Source organism: Callithrix jacchus, chromosome 6 (assembly GCF_049354715.1).
Source record: "Callithrix jacchus isolate 240 chromosome 6, calJac240_pri, whole genome shotgun sequence".
Lineage (NCBI taxonomy): Eukaryota > Metazoa > Chordata > Mammalia > Primates > Cebidae > Callithrix > Callithrix jacchus.
This window is the reverse complement of record NC_133507.1, coordinates 30,565,708-30,582,130: the sequence shown is the minus strand read 5'-3', so window position 1 is coordinate 30,582,130 and position 16,423 is coordinate 30,565,708. Positions and strand designations below refer to the sequence as shown.

General features: G+C 44.9%; 1 pseudogene; it reads left to right on the top strand.

Moving 5' to 3' along the window:
- LOC103790890 (adenosine deaminase 2-like) overlaps positions 1–16,423 on the top strand; it is a 72,115-nt pseudogene that overhangs the window by 11,054 nt on the left and 44,638 nt on the right.

The window sequence follows — 16,423 nt, the reverse complement described above, 5'->3', positions numbered from 1 at the left end:
GCCAGGAGTTCAATATTAGCCTTACCAATAGGGTCTCTACTAAAAATATAAAAATTAGCCTGGTGTGGTAGCACAAGCCTATAGTCCCAGCTACTCAGGAGGCTTAGGCATGAGAATCGCTTAAATCCAGGAGGTGGAGGTTGCAGTGAGCCAAGATCGCACCACTGCACTACAGTCTGGGCGACAGAGCGAGACTGCCTTTAAAAAAATAATAGGCTGGGTGCAGTGGCTCAAGCCTGTAATCCCAACACTTTGGGAGACCGAGGTGGGTGGATCATGAGGTGAAGAGATTGAGACCATTTTGTTCAACATGGTGAAACCCCGTCTCTACTAAAAATACAAATACTAACTGTATGTGGTGGTATGCACCCATAGTCCCAGCTACTTGGGAGTCTGAGGCAGGGGAATTGCTTGAACCAAAGAGGTGGAGGTTGCAGTGAGCCAAGATTGTGCTACCACACTCCCTCCTGGTGCCTGGTGACAGATTGAGGCTCTGTCTCAAAAAAGAAAAGAATAATAATTATTATTAAAATAAAATAAAAGTGAACCATTAAAAATCAGATTGCAGTGTCTTTACATATGAGCCAGGGCTTGCTGACCATAATGTTTCACTATCAGAAGGCCTCAGGGTGACCTTTAATTTGGGAACCCCCTACCTGTCTGTACCAGTAGGTCTTTTCTCTGGGGTCTGGAAGAAGAATCCTTCACTATCCTGCCTTCTGGTAATTTGAGAGCAGGGCAAGAAAAGGAAGACCGGAGTTCAGTCCTTAAATCTAAGTTTTCACTCACCCACTCCCCTTTGCAGTCCTGTGGAGTCTCCATTGGAGCTGTTTCCTCGCCCAGGTGTCCTGTTGTTGGTGAATGGGCCATCTGAGTGGTCAGCCCTGTGCTTCTTGCTGTTGGCTGTGGCAATGTCTTTTTTTGGCTCAACTCTATCCAAGGAAGAAACATGGGAGCACCTGTTGACAAAAGAAAAAATGATGCAGCTGCAGGGGGCAGCTGCTGCTGAACATCAAGGAGGAGCAGGCCAATGAGAAGCTCATGACCCTCAAAGTCACTGAGATGAAGGAGGCCATGAAGACCCTGATATTCCCACCAAGCATGCACTTTTTCTGAGCCAAGCATCTCACTGAGAGAAGTCAGGTGTTTAATATCCTAAGGATGATGCCAAAAGGTAAGCTTTGGAAAGGCATGGATTTGGGTGCTGGGAAGGCCGGGGAACTCATCTCGGAGCTGTTATTGTGCTTGTAGATGTTGCTATTTTAGGTGGAGCAGAGACACCTCACTCAGCCGCTCTGTCCTGCAGTACTTATGGGTAGACTAGGAAAATGTGTCAGAAACCAAGACCTAGGTGACTTGCAACAATTAAGATCAGCCTGAATATTCCTGATTGTCCCTGGAAACGTTGGAAAAGCATACAGCCCTGAGACTGTGATATTCCCTTCATATCTTTCCTTACAACACTTTCTTTTATGCCTTTCCCAGGGGCTAAGCTACCATAATATGATGTAGCATCCTGGAGTGGTATAAATACACCTCCATAAATGATGAAATAATTAACATCCATGACTGGCTAATTTTTGTATTTTTTTAAGATGGAGTCTTGCTCTGTCACCAGGCTGGAGTGCACTGGCACAGTCTCAGCTCACTGCAAACTCCACCTTTTGAGTTCAAGTGATTCTTCCACCTCAGCCTCCCGAGTAGCTGGGACCACAGGAGCGTGCCACCACTCCTGGCTAATTTTTTTTTTGTATTTTTAGTAGAGACAGGGTTTCTTCATGTTGGCCAGGATGGTCTTGATCTCTTGACCTAGTGATCTGCCCACCTCAGCCTCCCAAAGTGCTAGGATTACAGGCATGAACCACCTCACCCAGCCAATTTTTGTATTTTTTTTTTGAGACTGATTCTTGCTCTGTCACCAGGCTGAAGTGCAGTGGCATGATCTCAGTTCACTGCAACCTCTGCCTCCCAGGTTCAAGCGATTCCCCTGCTTCAGCTTCCCCTGCCTCAGCCCTGCCTCAGGACTATAGGCGTGTGCCACCATGCCTGGCTAGTTTTTATTTTTTAATTTTAATTTGCATTTTAGTGGAGACGGGGTTTCACCACGTTGCCCAGGATGATCTCAATCTTTTGACCTTGTGATTCACCCGCCTCAGCCTCTCAGAGTGCTGAGATTATAGGCATGAGCCACCATGCCCAGCCCCTTTTAATACTTTTAGTAGAGACAGGGTTTCACCATGTCCGCCAGGCTGGAATGCAGTGGTGCCATCATAGCTCACTGCAACCTCCACCTCCCGGGCTCAAGCAATGCTCTCCACTCAGCCTCCAGAGTAGCTCAGATTACAGGCGCACCACTTCCCTGGTTATTCATATGTGCAGGATGCTAAATATTTCATCTCCTAATCTGGGTAGCTCAGTCTCCCAGAGTACTGAGATTGCAGGTATGAGCCACCGTACCCAGCCAAAAATGTCAATTTATTTATTTATTTATTCATTCATTCATTCATTTATTTATTTATTTTAGAGATGGGGTTTCACCATGTTGGCCAGGCTGGTCTCGAAATCCTGACCTCAGGTGATCCACCCACCTCAGCCTCCAAAAGTGCTAGGATTACAGGTGTGAGCCACTGCACTTGGCCAAAAATGTCAAGTTAAATTTTAAAAATAATAGCAATTTTCAGTTTACAAAGACTTTCCAAAACCTGTGTTTTTTTTTTCTTTTAATGTTATAAACATAGATTTTTTTTTTTGAGACAGAGTCTTGCTCTGTCACCAGGCCCCAGGCTGGAGTGCAGTGGTGCGATCTTGGCTCACTGCAACCTCCGCCTCCTGGGTTCAAGCAATTCTTCTGCCTCAGCCTCCTGAGTGGCTGGGACTACAGGTGCACTCCACCACGCCCAGCTAATTTTTGTATTTTTAGTAGAGATGGGGTTTCATCATGTCTCCATCTCTTGACCTCATGATCCACCCACCTCGGCCTCCCAACGTGCTGGGATTACAGTTGTGAGCCACACACGCCTGGCCTATTTTAAAAAAGTAAACCATGAGGTCAGCAAAGTAGCATCCCCGGTTGCTGGGGAGCATAGGAGGGCGACACACAAAAGCTCATGCAGCCAGGACAGGTGTCTAGGGGCTTGTGTCAGGGCCAGGTGCTGGGCGGGGGCAAGAAGAGCAGAGGGATGGCATGCACTGTGCCTGGGGGAGCAAGAGACACAGATGGTGTCTGGCTGCGAGGACAAGCACGGGGACTCAACTGGCAAAGCCCACAGGCCAGAAGCTGTACAGACACATCACCCATGCCAGGAACTAGAAGCCAGTGGGAGAGGAGCTAGGGGCAGGATAAGAGGATGGAGGACTAATGTGTGAATAGAACCATAGCTCTGAAGCTCACCCCAGTGCATCTCATCATGTAGTGCTGGGTGGCAAGGCCTGGCTGAAAGGCTTGGGGCTCTCTCACTCTCCCATGCTGCCCCTCTTGGACAAGATCATCTCTGGCTCCTGACTAGTGATACAAGAAGCCACGGAAGCTCCACTCCTTTTTTTAAAAAATATAAAGACGGGGTTTTCCACGTTGGTCAGGTTGGTCTTGAACTCCAGACCTCAGGTTATTCACCTGCCTTGGCCTCCAAAGTGCTTGGATTACAGGCATGAACCACCACACCAGGCCAGAAGCTCCACTCTTAAACTAAAGGCTTAAACAAGTTCTGAGGAACATGTCTGGACAGAGATCCTCTCCTCCCACGTCTTGTAATCCACACTATCCCCACAGCCTTGGAGTCATGGGGGGGACTGCACCCCTTTGTCTCCCCCATTATTCTTTTCTCTCCAGGGGCTTCCTTGCACCTCCATGACATTGGCATTGTGACTATGGACTGGCTGGTGAGAAATGTCACCTACAGACCCCACTGCCACATCTGTTTCACCACGAAGGGGATCGTACAGTTTAGATCTGCTCACCCAACTCCACATATGTCAGAAGAATGTCCCAAGTGGATTCTGCTGGAGGGTTGTCGGAGGCGGGTGGAAAACATCACTGAGTTTGATGACAGGTGAGTAGTAGTTCAGAAAGCACGTGTACCAGGCTGGTCATGGGTGGCAGTGGGGAGGTTTCTCCCTTGGTACAAAGCTATGAATAAAAATATGGCTTTAAAAAAGCATGAGGCAGCTGGACACGGTGGCTTACACCTATATTCCCGGCACTTTGGGAGGCGGAGGCAGGTGGATCACAAGGTCAAGAGATTGAAGCCATCCTGGTCAATATGGTGAAACCCCATCTCTACTAAAACAACAAAAATAAGCTGGGCATGGTGGCACACGCCTATAGTCCCAGCTACTTGGTAGGCTGAGTCAAGAGAATTGCTTGAACCCAGGAGGTGGATGTTGCGATGAGCCAAGATTGCACCATTGCACTCCAGCCTGGGTAGCAAGAGTGAAACTCTGTCTCAAAAAAAAGCATGAAGCAAGGCTGAGCACTGTGGATCACACCTGTAATTCCAGCACTTTGGGAGGCTGAGGCGAGCAGAACACTTGAGCCCAGGAGTTGCCAGTCTGGACAACATGGTGAAACTCTGTCTCTACCAAAAATACAAAAAATTAGCCAGGTGTGCTGCTGCCTGCCAGTAGTCTCAGTTACTTGGGAGGCTGAGGAAGGAGGATCACTTGAACCCAGGAGGTTGAGACTGCAGTGAACTGAGATCGAGCCACTGCATTCCAGTGTAAGTGACAAGATAAAACCCTATCTCACTGGGCACAGTGGCTCACACCTATAATTCCAGCACTTTGGGAGGCTGAGGTGGGTGGATCACAGGATCAGGGGTTTGAGACTAGCCTGACCAACATGGTGAAACCTTGTCTCTACTTAAAAATACAAAAATTGGCTGGGTGTGGTGGCATGTACCTGTAATCCCAGCTACCTGGGAGGCTGAGGCAGGTGAATTGCTTGAAACTAGGAGGTGGGGATTGCGGTGAGTAGAGAGTATGCCATTGCACTCCAGCCTGGGCGACAGAGCGAGACTCTGTCTCAAAGAAAAAATAATAAATAAATAGAAAAATAAAACCCTACCTCAAAAAAAAGCATGAGCAGCTTTTTCTTTTAACTTTAAAGAATACTTTGCTCCACAAAAGCATTCAACACCTTTTCTATCAATAGTAATTTTCTGGTACATTTAAAATCTACAAAAAGCATTATCAACATCACTATTTTAACTTACTATTATTATTTTTTGGGACAGGGTCTTGCTCCATTACCCAGGCTGGAGTGCAGTGGCATGATCTTGGCTCACGGCAACTTCTGCCTCCTAGCTTTGGTGATTCTCCTTCCTCAGCCATCTGAGCAGCTGGGATTACAGGCATGTACCACCACGCATGGCTAATTTTTGTATTTTTAGTAGAGACAGGGTTTCACTATGTTGGTCAGGCTGGTCCTGAACTCCTGACTTCAGTTAATCCACCCACCTCGGCCTCCCAAAGTGCTGGGATTACAGGCATGAGCCTGGCCAGCAACTCCATTACTGCAGCAAATGAGACTTGTCTGATGCTCAGTAAGACCAGAGAGAATAAAAGCTCCTAGATCTGAAGTGATGACAATCTCGCTGGAAGATGATCCTCTTTTTTTTCTTCTGAGACAGCATCTCACTCTGTTGCCAGGTGCCAGTCTGGAGTGCAATGGCGTGATTTCAGCTCACTGCAACCTCCACCTCCCGGATTCAAGCAATTCTTCTGCCTCAGCCTCCCAAATAGCTGGGACTACAGGTGTGCACCACCATGCCCAGCTAATTTTTCTATTTAAGTACAGACAGAATTTCACCATGTTGCCAGGATGGTCTCAACCTCTTGACCTCGTGATCCACTCACCACAGCCTCCCAAAGTGCTGCAATCACAGGTGTGAGCCACCACACCCAGCCAGATGAATCTTCCTGAAAACATGATGGAACAATTTTCTAACAGACTTGTATATTATTATTATTACCATTTAAGACAGGGTCTAATTCTGTCATCTAGGCTGGAGTGCAGTGGCACAATCTCAGCTCACTGCAGCCTCAGTTTCCCAGGCTGAAGCAATCCTCTTGTGTCGGCCTTCAGAGCAGCTAATATGTGTATTTTTTATAGAGATGGGGTTTTGCCATGTTGCTCATCCTGGTCTTGAACTCCTGAGCTCAAGCCATCCACTCACCTTGGCCTCCCAAAGTGCTAGGACTACAGAGATGAGCCACCATATCTGGCCTTGTATAGTAATATTTTATAAGTGATTATGAAATGAGAAATATGAAGCTCAGCAAGTTTAACCAGCTTATCCAAGGATACTCAGCTGGTAAATGGCCAATCAAGGATGCAAACCTGGGTGCCGATTCAAGTCATTTCCATTCTACCCCTTTCATTAACCTGCTTGAACTGACATAACAGAATACTGCAGGCTGGAGGATTAAACAATAAAAATAGATTTTTGGGGGCTGGGTACACTGGGTCAGCCTTGTAATCCTAGCACTGCAACCACCGCCTCCCAGGTTAAAGTCATTATCTTGCCTCAGGCTCTGAAATAGCTGGGATTACAGGCATGCACCAATGAGCCCAGCTAATTTTTGTATTATTAGTACAGATGGGGTTTCACCATGTTGGCCAGGCTGCTCTTGAATTCCTGACCTCAGGTGATTCGCCCACCCCAGTCCTGAAGTAGCTGGGATTACAGGTGTGAGCCACTGTGCCTGGCTAATTTCTGTGTTTGAAAGCCTCTCTCCAGGGTTGGACTCCATCAAGGCTCACCCTTCTCTCCTGAGCAATTTCAGCTCCACCCAGTTGGAAGACCAGCAGCCCCTCCTTTATTCTTTCTGGGACCATGGCTTTCTACTTCCCTCATTCCTTTGTTCCCTGTAACATTTCTTTTCAGTAGCCCAAATTCATTGCTTTATGTTATTTATGCAAGAATATGTCAGTCCTGATTTCTCAACTAAATTGTGACTTATTTCAGACCAGCCCACATCTTACAAGGAGTAGACCCCAGTAGTTGTCATCATGTGTGTGAATCTGGGTTCTCAAACATCGGGGTGCATATGAAGAATTTGGAGATGCTGTTTAAAATCAGGTATTGGGCCAGGCAGGGGGCCTCACACCTGTAATCCCAGCACTTTGGGAGGCCAAGGGGGGAAGATCACGAGGATAGTAGTTCAAGACCAGCCTGTTCAACATAGTAAAACCCCATCTCTATTAAAAATACAAACAAAATTAGCCAGGCGTGGTGGCAGGCACCTGTAGTCCCAGTTACTCTGGAGGCTAAGGCAGGGCATGTGAACCTGGGAGGCTGAGGTTGTGGTGAGCCAAGATCCAGCCAATGCACTCCAGTCTGGGCAATAAGAGTGAAACTCTCAAAAAAATCAGGTATTGAATGCTGACCTCCCAGGTTTTAATTCTGAGTTGTCTGGTAGGGTGAGGAAGCTGTGAAAATAACTAGTCCCCCTCTCCCAGCCCCTTTCTTGTGGATTCTAATGCAGGTGGCCTGACCCAGACCACACTTTGAGGTTTGCTTCACCTTGACCTTTGCAAAGTACTTTACCTACATTGTCACATTGGAAGCTAATGTTGTGAGGCTAGTTTAAGGAAGATATTAATTCTTTTTTTTTTTTGAGATAGAGTCTCACTCTGTTTCTCAGTCTGGAGTGCAGTGGTATGATCTCAGCTTACTGCAACCTCTGCCTCCCGGGTTCAAGTGATTCTCCTGCCTCAGCCTACTGAGTAGCTGGAATTACAGGCACCTGCCACCATGTCTAGCTAATTTTTTATTTTTAGTAGAGATGGGGTTTCAGCATGTTGGTCAGGCTGGTCTTGAATTTCTAACCTCATGATCTGCCCACCTCGGCCTCCCAAAGTGCTGGAATTACAGGTATGAGCCACTTTGCCAGGCACCCCTCAGCTCCCCACAACCACCTTTTATTTTTTTGAGACAAAGTCTGGCTCTGTCAACAGGCTGGAGTGTAATGGCAGGATCTTGGCTCACTGCAACCTCCACCTCCCAAGTTCAAGTGATTCTCCTGCCTTACCCTTCTGAGTAGCTGGGACTAAAGGTGCAGGTCATCACTCTCAGCTAATTTTTTACTTTAGTGGAGATGTTGTTTTATCATATTGCCCAAGCTGATCTCAAACTCCTCAGTTCAGGCAACACACCTATATCAGCCTCCCAAAGAGCTAAAATTACAGGTGTGAGCCACCATGCCCAGGTATTAATTCATCTTATAAATGTCGAAACTAAAGCTTGGAAAGGTCAAAGAGCTCGATGAAGGTCAGGTAGATTGGACCAGATCAGGGCTCCTAAGTTTATTGTTTTCTCATGGAGTGGGGCTCTCTGAGTGCCTTTATAGCCAAACCCACCTCAAGGGGAGATCCCAGAGGGCTTCTGGCTTCAATTTTCCTTTTTCTAGAGGAAAGATAGATTGCCTGGAATGGACCTTGAGCCTGGCAGGGGAGAATATTCCTGCTGGGCAAATCCTGTCAACTGTCTTGGTGTGGGCTTGCATTAAGAACCCCGACCCTTGCAGAACACTGTGATCTTCCGTGGGTGCAGGGGAAAACAAGAGGGGAGAAAGGAGACCCTGAGATGATGACCTTTAACTTTTTTTAATTGCATTTTAGGTTTTGGGGTACATGTGCAGAACATGCAAGATAGTTGCATAGGTACACACGTGGCAGTGTGTTTTTCTGCCTTCCTCCTCTTCACTCAAATTTGGCAATTCTCCCCATGCTATCCCTTCCCAGCTCACCCTCCCCACTTTCCCTCGCTTATTCCCCCCAAAAGACCCCAGATGTGTAGTGCTCCATTCCCTGTGTCTATGTGTTCTCATTGTTCATCATTCGCCTATGAGTAAGAATATGTGGTATTTAATATTTTGTTCTTGTGTCAGTTTGCTGAGTATGATGTTCTCCAGATTCATCCATGTCCCTACAAAGGACACGAACTCATCATTTTTGATTGCTGCATAATATTCCATAGTATATATGTGCCACATTTTCCTAGTCCAGTCTATCTTTGATGGGCATTTGGGTTGGTTCCACGTCTTTACTATTGTAAACAGTGCTGCAATGAACATTCGTGTGCATGTGTCCTTATAGTAGACCGATTTATAGTCCTTTGGATATATACCCAGTAATGGGATTGCTGGGTCAAATAGAATTTCTATTTCTAGGTCTTGGAGAAATCGCCACATTGTCTTCCACAATGGTTGAACTAATTGACACTTCCACCAGCAGTGTAAAAGTTTTTCTATTTCTCCACATCCTCTCCAGCATCTGTTGTCTCCAGATTTTTTAACAATCACGCCAGATTTTTTAATGATCGCCATTCTAACTGGCGTGAGATGGTATCTCGATGTGGTTTTATTTGCATCTCTCTAATAACCAGTGACGATGAGCATTTTTTCATGTTTGTTGGTCTCATGTATGTCTTCTTTCTTTTTTTTTAATTTTTTATTGGATTATACGTTTTGGGGTACATGAGCAGAGCATGCAAGACAGTTGCGTAGGTACACACATGGCAGTGTGCTTTGCTTTTCTTCTCCCCTTCACCCATATTTGGTATTTCTCCCCAGGCTATCCCTCCCCACCTCCCCCTCTCATTGGCCCTCCCCTTTTCCCCCCAATAGACCCCACTGTTTAGTACTCCCCTTTCTGTGTCCATGTGTTCTCATTCTTCATCACCCACCTATGAGTGAGAATATGCGGTGTTTCATTTTCTGTTCTTGTGTCAGTTTGCTGAGGATGATGTTCTCCAGATTCATCCATGTCCCTACAAACGACACGAACTCATCATTTCTGATTGCTGCATAATATTCCATGGTGTATATGTGCCACATTTTTCCAATCCAGTCTATTATCAATGGGCATTTGGGTTGATTCCAGGTCTTTGCTATTGTAAACAGTGCTGCAATGAACATTCGTGTACATGTGTCCTTATAGTAGAACGATTTATAGTCTTTTGGATATATACCCAGTAATGGGATTGCTGGGTCAAACGGAATTTCTATTTCTAAGGCCTTGAGGAATCGCCACACTGTCTTCCACAATGGTTGAACTAATTTACACTCCCACCAACAGTGTAAAAGTGTTCCTTTTTCTCCACATCCTCTCCAGCATCTGTTGTCTCCAGATTTTTTAATGATCGCCATTCTAACTGGCGTGAGATGGTATCTCAATGTGGTTTTGATTTGCATCTCTCTGATGACCAATGACGATGAGCATTTTTTCATATGACTGTTGGCCTCATATATGTCTTCTTTCGTAAAGTATCTGTTCATATCCTTTGCCCACTTTTGAATGGGCTTGTTTGTTTTTTTCCTGTAAATCTGTTTGAGTTCTTTGTAAATTCTGGATATCAGCCCTTTGTCAGATGGGTAGACTGCGAAAATTTTTTCCCATTCTGTTGGTTGCCGATCCACTCTAGTGACGGTTTCTTTTGCCGTGCAGAGGCTGTGGAGTTTCATTAGGTCCCATTTGTCTATTTTGGCTTTTGTTGCCAATGCTTTTGGTGTTTTGTTCATGAAGTCCTTGCCTACTCCTATGTCCTGGATAGTTTTGCCTAGATTTCCTTCTAGGGTTTTTATGGTGCCAGGTCTTATGTTTAAATCTTTAATCCATCTGGAGTTAATTTTAGTGTAAGGTGTCAGAAAGGGGTCCAGTTTCTGCTTTCTGCACATGGCTAGCCAGTTTTCCCAACACCATTTGTTAAACATGGAATCCTTGCCCCATTGCTTGTTTTTGTCAGGTTTATCAAAGATTGTATAGTTGTATGTATGTTGTGTTGCCTCCGGTGCCTCTGTTTTGTTCCATTGGTCTATATATCTGTTTTGGTACCAGTACCATGCTGTTTTGATTACTGTAGCCTTGTAGTATAGTTTGAAATCCGGTAGTGTGATGCCCCCCGCTGTGTTCTTTTTGCTTAGAATTGACTTGGCTATGCGGGCTCTCTTTTGGTTCCATATGAAGTTCATGGTGGTTTTTTCCAGTTCTGTGAAGAAAGTCAATGGTAGCTTGATGGGGATAGCGTTGATTCTGTAAATTACTTTGGGCAGTATAGCCATTTTCACGATATTAATTCTTCCTAACCATGAACATGGAATGTTTCTCCATCTGTTTGTGTCCTCTCTGATTTCGTTGAGCAGTGGTTTGTAGTTCTCCTTGAAGAGGTCCCTTACGTTCCTTGTGAGTTGTATTCCAAGGTATTTTATTCTTTTTGTAGCAATTGCGAATGGCAGTTCGCTCTTGATTTGGCTTTCTTTAAGTCTGTTATTGGTGTAGACGAATGTTTGTGATTTTTGCACATTGATTTTATATCCTGAGACTTTGCTGAAGTTGTTTATCAGTTTCAGAAGTTTTTGGGCTGAGGCAATGGGGTCTTCTAGGTATACTATCCTGTCGTCTGCAAATAGAGACAATTTGGCTTCCACCTTTCCTATTTGAATACCCTTTATTTCTTTTTCTTGCCTGATTGCTCTGGCTAGAACTTCCAGTACTATATTGAATAGGAGTGGTGAGAGAGGGCATCCTTGTCTAGTGCCAGATTTCAAAGGGAATGCTTCCAGGTTTTGCCCAGTATGATATTGGCTGTTGGTTTGTCATAAATAGCTTTTATTACTTTGAGATACGTTCCATTGATACCGAGTTTATTGAGGGTTTTTAGCATAAAGGGCTGTTGAATTTTGTCAAATGCCTTCTCTGCGTCAATTGAGATAATCATGTGGTTTTTGTTTTTGGTTCTGTTTATGTGGTGAATTACATTTATAGACTTGCGTATGTTGAACCAGCCTTGCATCCCCGGGATGAATCCTACTTGATCATGATGAATAAGTTTTTTGATTTGCTGTTGCAATCGGCTTGCCAATATTTTATTGAAGATTTTTGCATCTATGTTCATCATGAATATTGGCCTGAAGTTTTCTTTTCTCGTTGGGTCTGTGCCGGGTTTTGGTATCAGGATGATGTTGGTCTCATAAAATGATTTGGGAAGGATTCCCTCTTTTTGGATTGTTTGAAATAGTTTTAGAAGGAATGGTACCAGCTCCTCCTTGTGTGTCTGGTAGAATTCGGCTGTGAACCCGTCTGGACCTGGGCTTTTTTTGTGTGGTAGGCTCTTAATTGCTGCCTCAACTTCAGACCTTGTTATTGGTCTATTCATAGTTTCAGCTTCCTCCTGGTTTAGGCTTGGGAGGACACAGGAGTCCAGGAATTTATCCATTTCTTCCAGGTTTACTAGTTTATGCGCATAGAGTTGTTTGTAATATTCTCTGATGATGGTTTGAATTTCTGTGGAATCTGTGGTGATTTCCCCTTTATCATTTTTTATTGCATCTATTTGGTTGTTCTCTCTTTTCTTTTTAATCAATCTGGCTAGTGGTCTGTCTATTTTGTTGATCTTTTCAAAAAACCAGCTCTTGGATTTATTGATTTTTTGAAGGGTTTTTCGTGTCTCAATCTCCTTCAGCTCAGCTCTGATCTTAGTAATTTCTTGTCTTCTGCTGGGTTTTGAGTTTTTTTGATCTTGCTCCTCTAGCTCTTTCAATTTTGATGATAGGGTGTCAATTTTGGATCTCTCCATTCTCCTCATATGGGCACTTATTGATATATACTTTCCTCTAGAGACTGCTTTAAATGTGTCCCAGAGGTTCTGGCACGTTGTGTCTTCGTTCTCATTGGTTTCGAAGAACTTCTTTACTTCTGCTTTCATTTCGTTGTTTACCCAGTCAACATTCAAGAGCCAGTTGTTCAGTTTCCATGAAGCTGTGTGTTTCTGGGTCGGTTTCTGAATTCTGAGTTCTAACTTGATTGCACTATGGTCTGAGAGGCTGTTTGTTATGATTTCAGTTGTTTTGCATTTGTTGAGCAGTGCTTTACTTCCAATTATGTGGTCAATTTTAGAATAGGTGTGATGTGGTGCTGAGAAGAATGTGTATTCTGTGGATTTGGGGTGGAGAGTTCTGTAAATGTCCACCAGGTTTGCATGCTCCAGGTCTGAGTTCAAGCCCTGGGTATCCTTGTTGATTTTCTGTCTGGTTGATCTGTCTAGTATTGACAGTGGAGTGTTAAAGTCTCCCACTATTATTGTGTGGGAGTCTAAGTCCTTTTGTAAGTCATTAAGAACTTGCCTTATGTATCTGGGTGCTCCTGTGTTGGGTCCATATATGTTTAGGATCGTTAGCTCTTCTTGTTGTATCGATCCTTTTACCATTATGTAATGGCCTTCTTTGTCTCTTTTGATCTTTGTTACTTTAAAGTCTATTTTATCAGAGATGAGAATTGCAACTCCTGCTTTTTTTTGCTTTCCATTAGCTTGGTAAATCTTCCTCCATCCCTTTATTTTGAGCCTTTGTGTATCCTTGCATGTGAGATGGGTTTCCTGGATACAGCACACTGATGGGTTTTGGATTTTTATCCAATTTGCCAGTCTGTGTCTTTTGATTGGTGTATTTAGTCCATTTACATTTAGGGTTAATATTGTTATGTGTGAATTTGATACTGCCATTTTGATGCTAAGTGGCTGTTTTGCCTGTTGGTTGTTGTAGATTCTTCATTATGTTTAAGCTCTTTAGCATTCAGTGTGATTTTGGAATGGCTGGTACTGGTTAATCCTTTCTATGTGTAGTGCCTCTTTCAGGAGCTCTTGTAAAGCAGGCCTGGTGGTGACAAAATCTCTGAGTACTTGCTTGTTCGCAAAGGATTTTATTCTTCCTTCACTTCTGAAGCTCAGTTTGGCTGGATATGAAATTCTGGGTTGAAAGTTCTTTTCTTTAAGAATGTTGAATATTGGCCCCCACTCTCTTCTGGCTTGTAGTGTTTCTGCCGAGAGATCTGCTGTGAGTCTGATGGGCTTCCCTTTGTGGGTGACCTGACCTTTCTCTCTGGCTGCCCTTAGTATTCTCTCCTTTATTTCAACCCTGTTGAATCTGACGATTATGTGCCTTGGGGTTGCTCTTCTTGCGGAATATCTTTGTGGTGTTCTCTGTATTTCCTGCAGTTGAGTGTTGGCTTGTCTTGCTAGGTGGGGGAAATTTTCCTGGATGATGTCCTGAAGAGTATTTTCCAGCTTGGATTCATTCTCTTCGTACCCTTCTGGTACACCTATCAAACGTAGGTTAGGTCTTTTCACATAGTCCCACATTTCTTGGAGACTTTGTTCATTCCTTTTTGCGCTTTTTTCTCTGATCTTGGTTTCTTGTTTTATTTCATTGAATTGGTCTTCGACTTCAGATATTCTTTCTTCTGCTTGGTCAATTCGGCTATTGAAACTTGTGTTTGCTTCGCAAAGTTCTCGTATTGTGTTTTTCAGCTCCTTTAATTCATTCATATTCCTCTCTAAGGTATCCATTCTTGTTATCATTTCCTCGAATCTTTTTTCAAATCTTTTTTCAAGGTTCTTAGTTTCTTTGCATTGATTTAATACATGGTCTTTTAGCTCACAAAAGTTTCTCATTATCCATCTTCTGAAGTCTAATTCCGTCATTTCGTCACAGTTATTCTCCGTCCAGCTTTGTTCCCTTGCTGGTGAGGAGTTTTGGTCCTTTGTAGGAGGCGAGGTGTTCTGGTTTCGGGTGTTTTCCTCCTTTTTGCGCTGGTTTCTTCCCATCTTTGTGGATTTGTCCGCTGGTCGTCTGCGTAGTTGCTGACTTTTCGTTTGGGTCTCTGAGTGGACACCCAGAATGTTGATGATGAAGTATTTCTGTTGCTTTGTTTTCCTTCTACCAGTCTAGCCCCTTCGCTGTACGACTGCTGAGGTCGGCTCCAGACCCTGCTTGTCTGGGGTGCACCTCTAGTATCTGTGGCACAGCGAGGGATGCTACCAGTTTCTTTTTCTGCTCTCTTTGTCCCAGGATGATGCCTGCCTAATGTCAGTCTTTTGGATATAGAGGGGTCAGGGAGCTGCTTGAGGAGACAGTTTGTACTTTATAGGGGTTTAATTGCTAAGCTGTGCACTCTGTTGTTCATTCAGGGCTGTTAGGCTGCTATGTTTGATTCTGCTGCAACCGAGCTCATTAAAAAACCCCCTTTTTTTTCTCAAATGCTCTGTGTTGAGGGGTTTGGGCTTTATTTTTGGATGTCCGATCAGGTGTCCTGCCCAGCTAGAAGGCAGACTAGCCACTGTTTGGCTGCCGAGGCTCCGCCCTGCTGTTGTGTGATTCGTGCTGTTCCTGCCGGCTCTGCTGTGGTCTCTGCCACGCCCTGCGGCAGAGTCTCTTTGTTGTAGCGTGTTGCCTCAGCAACGGCAGGCTGCGTCAGCAGTGGGCGTGTATCTCAGTAGGGACGGGTTGCCTCGGCAACGGCTGGCTGCGTCAGCAATGGGCGTGTATCTCCGTTGGGGCGGGTTGCCTCGGCAATGGCTGGCTGCGTCAGCAGTGGGCGTGTATCTTAGTTGGGGCGAGTTGCCTCGGTAGTGGTGGACGCCCCTCCCCCACAGAGCGTCTCGGACCGTCTGCTCGGGATAGTTTGAAATCGCGGTTTTGTTCGTCCCACTGGGTATCCCAATTCCTGCAATCCCCTGGGCTGGGCTACTGTCCAAGTCTCATTCAGTCTCAAGTCCAGCCCTCTCAAGTCTCAGGTTGCCGGTTCAACAGGGCACCCAGACAAGCGCGCCCTGTGGGGATTGCTGGGTAGGGCCGGCCGCCGCCGCCCCAGCTGCCGGCTTCGCCAGGCAGACCTACTGCCTGCCGTCCCGTGTCTTTTTTATACTTGGGAGTTTCCCCGTTCTGTGGGCAACAAAGATCAGTCTGGAAATGCCGCTCTGACTCACCGTTTGCAGATTCAACGAGAAGAGCTCCAATCCTGGGTTGTTCTCACAGCGCCATCTTGAGTCCTCCCCCGAGTCTCATGTATGTCTTCTTTGTAAAGTGTCTGTTCATATCCTTTGCCCATTTTTGAATAGGCTTGTTTGACTTTTTCTTGTAAAATCTGTTTGAGTTCTTTGTAAATTCTGGATATCATCCCTTTGTCAGATGGGTGAACTGCAAAAATTTTTCCCATTCTGTTGGTTGCCGATTCACTCTAATGACTGTTTCTTTTGACGTGCAGAAGCTGTGGAGTTTCATTAGGTCCCATTTGTCTATTTTGGCTTTTGTTGCCAATGCTTTTGGTGTTTTGTTCATGAAGTCCTTGCCTACTCCTATGTCCTGAATGGTTTTGCCTAGATTTTCTTCTAGGGTCTTTATGGTGCTAGGTCTTATGTTTAAGTCTTTAATCCATCTGGAATTATTTTTAGTGTAAGGTGTCAGGAAGGGGTCCAGTTTCTGCTTTCTGCACATGGCTAGCCAGTTTTCCCAACACCATTTATTAAACAGGGAGTCCTTTCCCCATTGCTTGTTTTTGACAGGTTTATCAAAGATTGTCTGGTTGTAGATATGTTGTCTTGCCTCTGATGTCTCTGTTTTCCATTGGTCTATATCTCTGTTTTGGTAC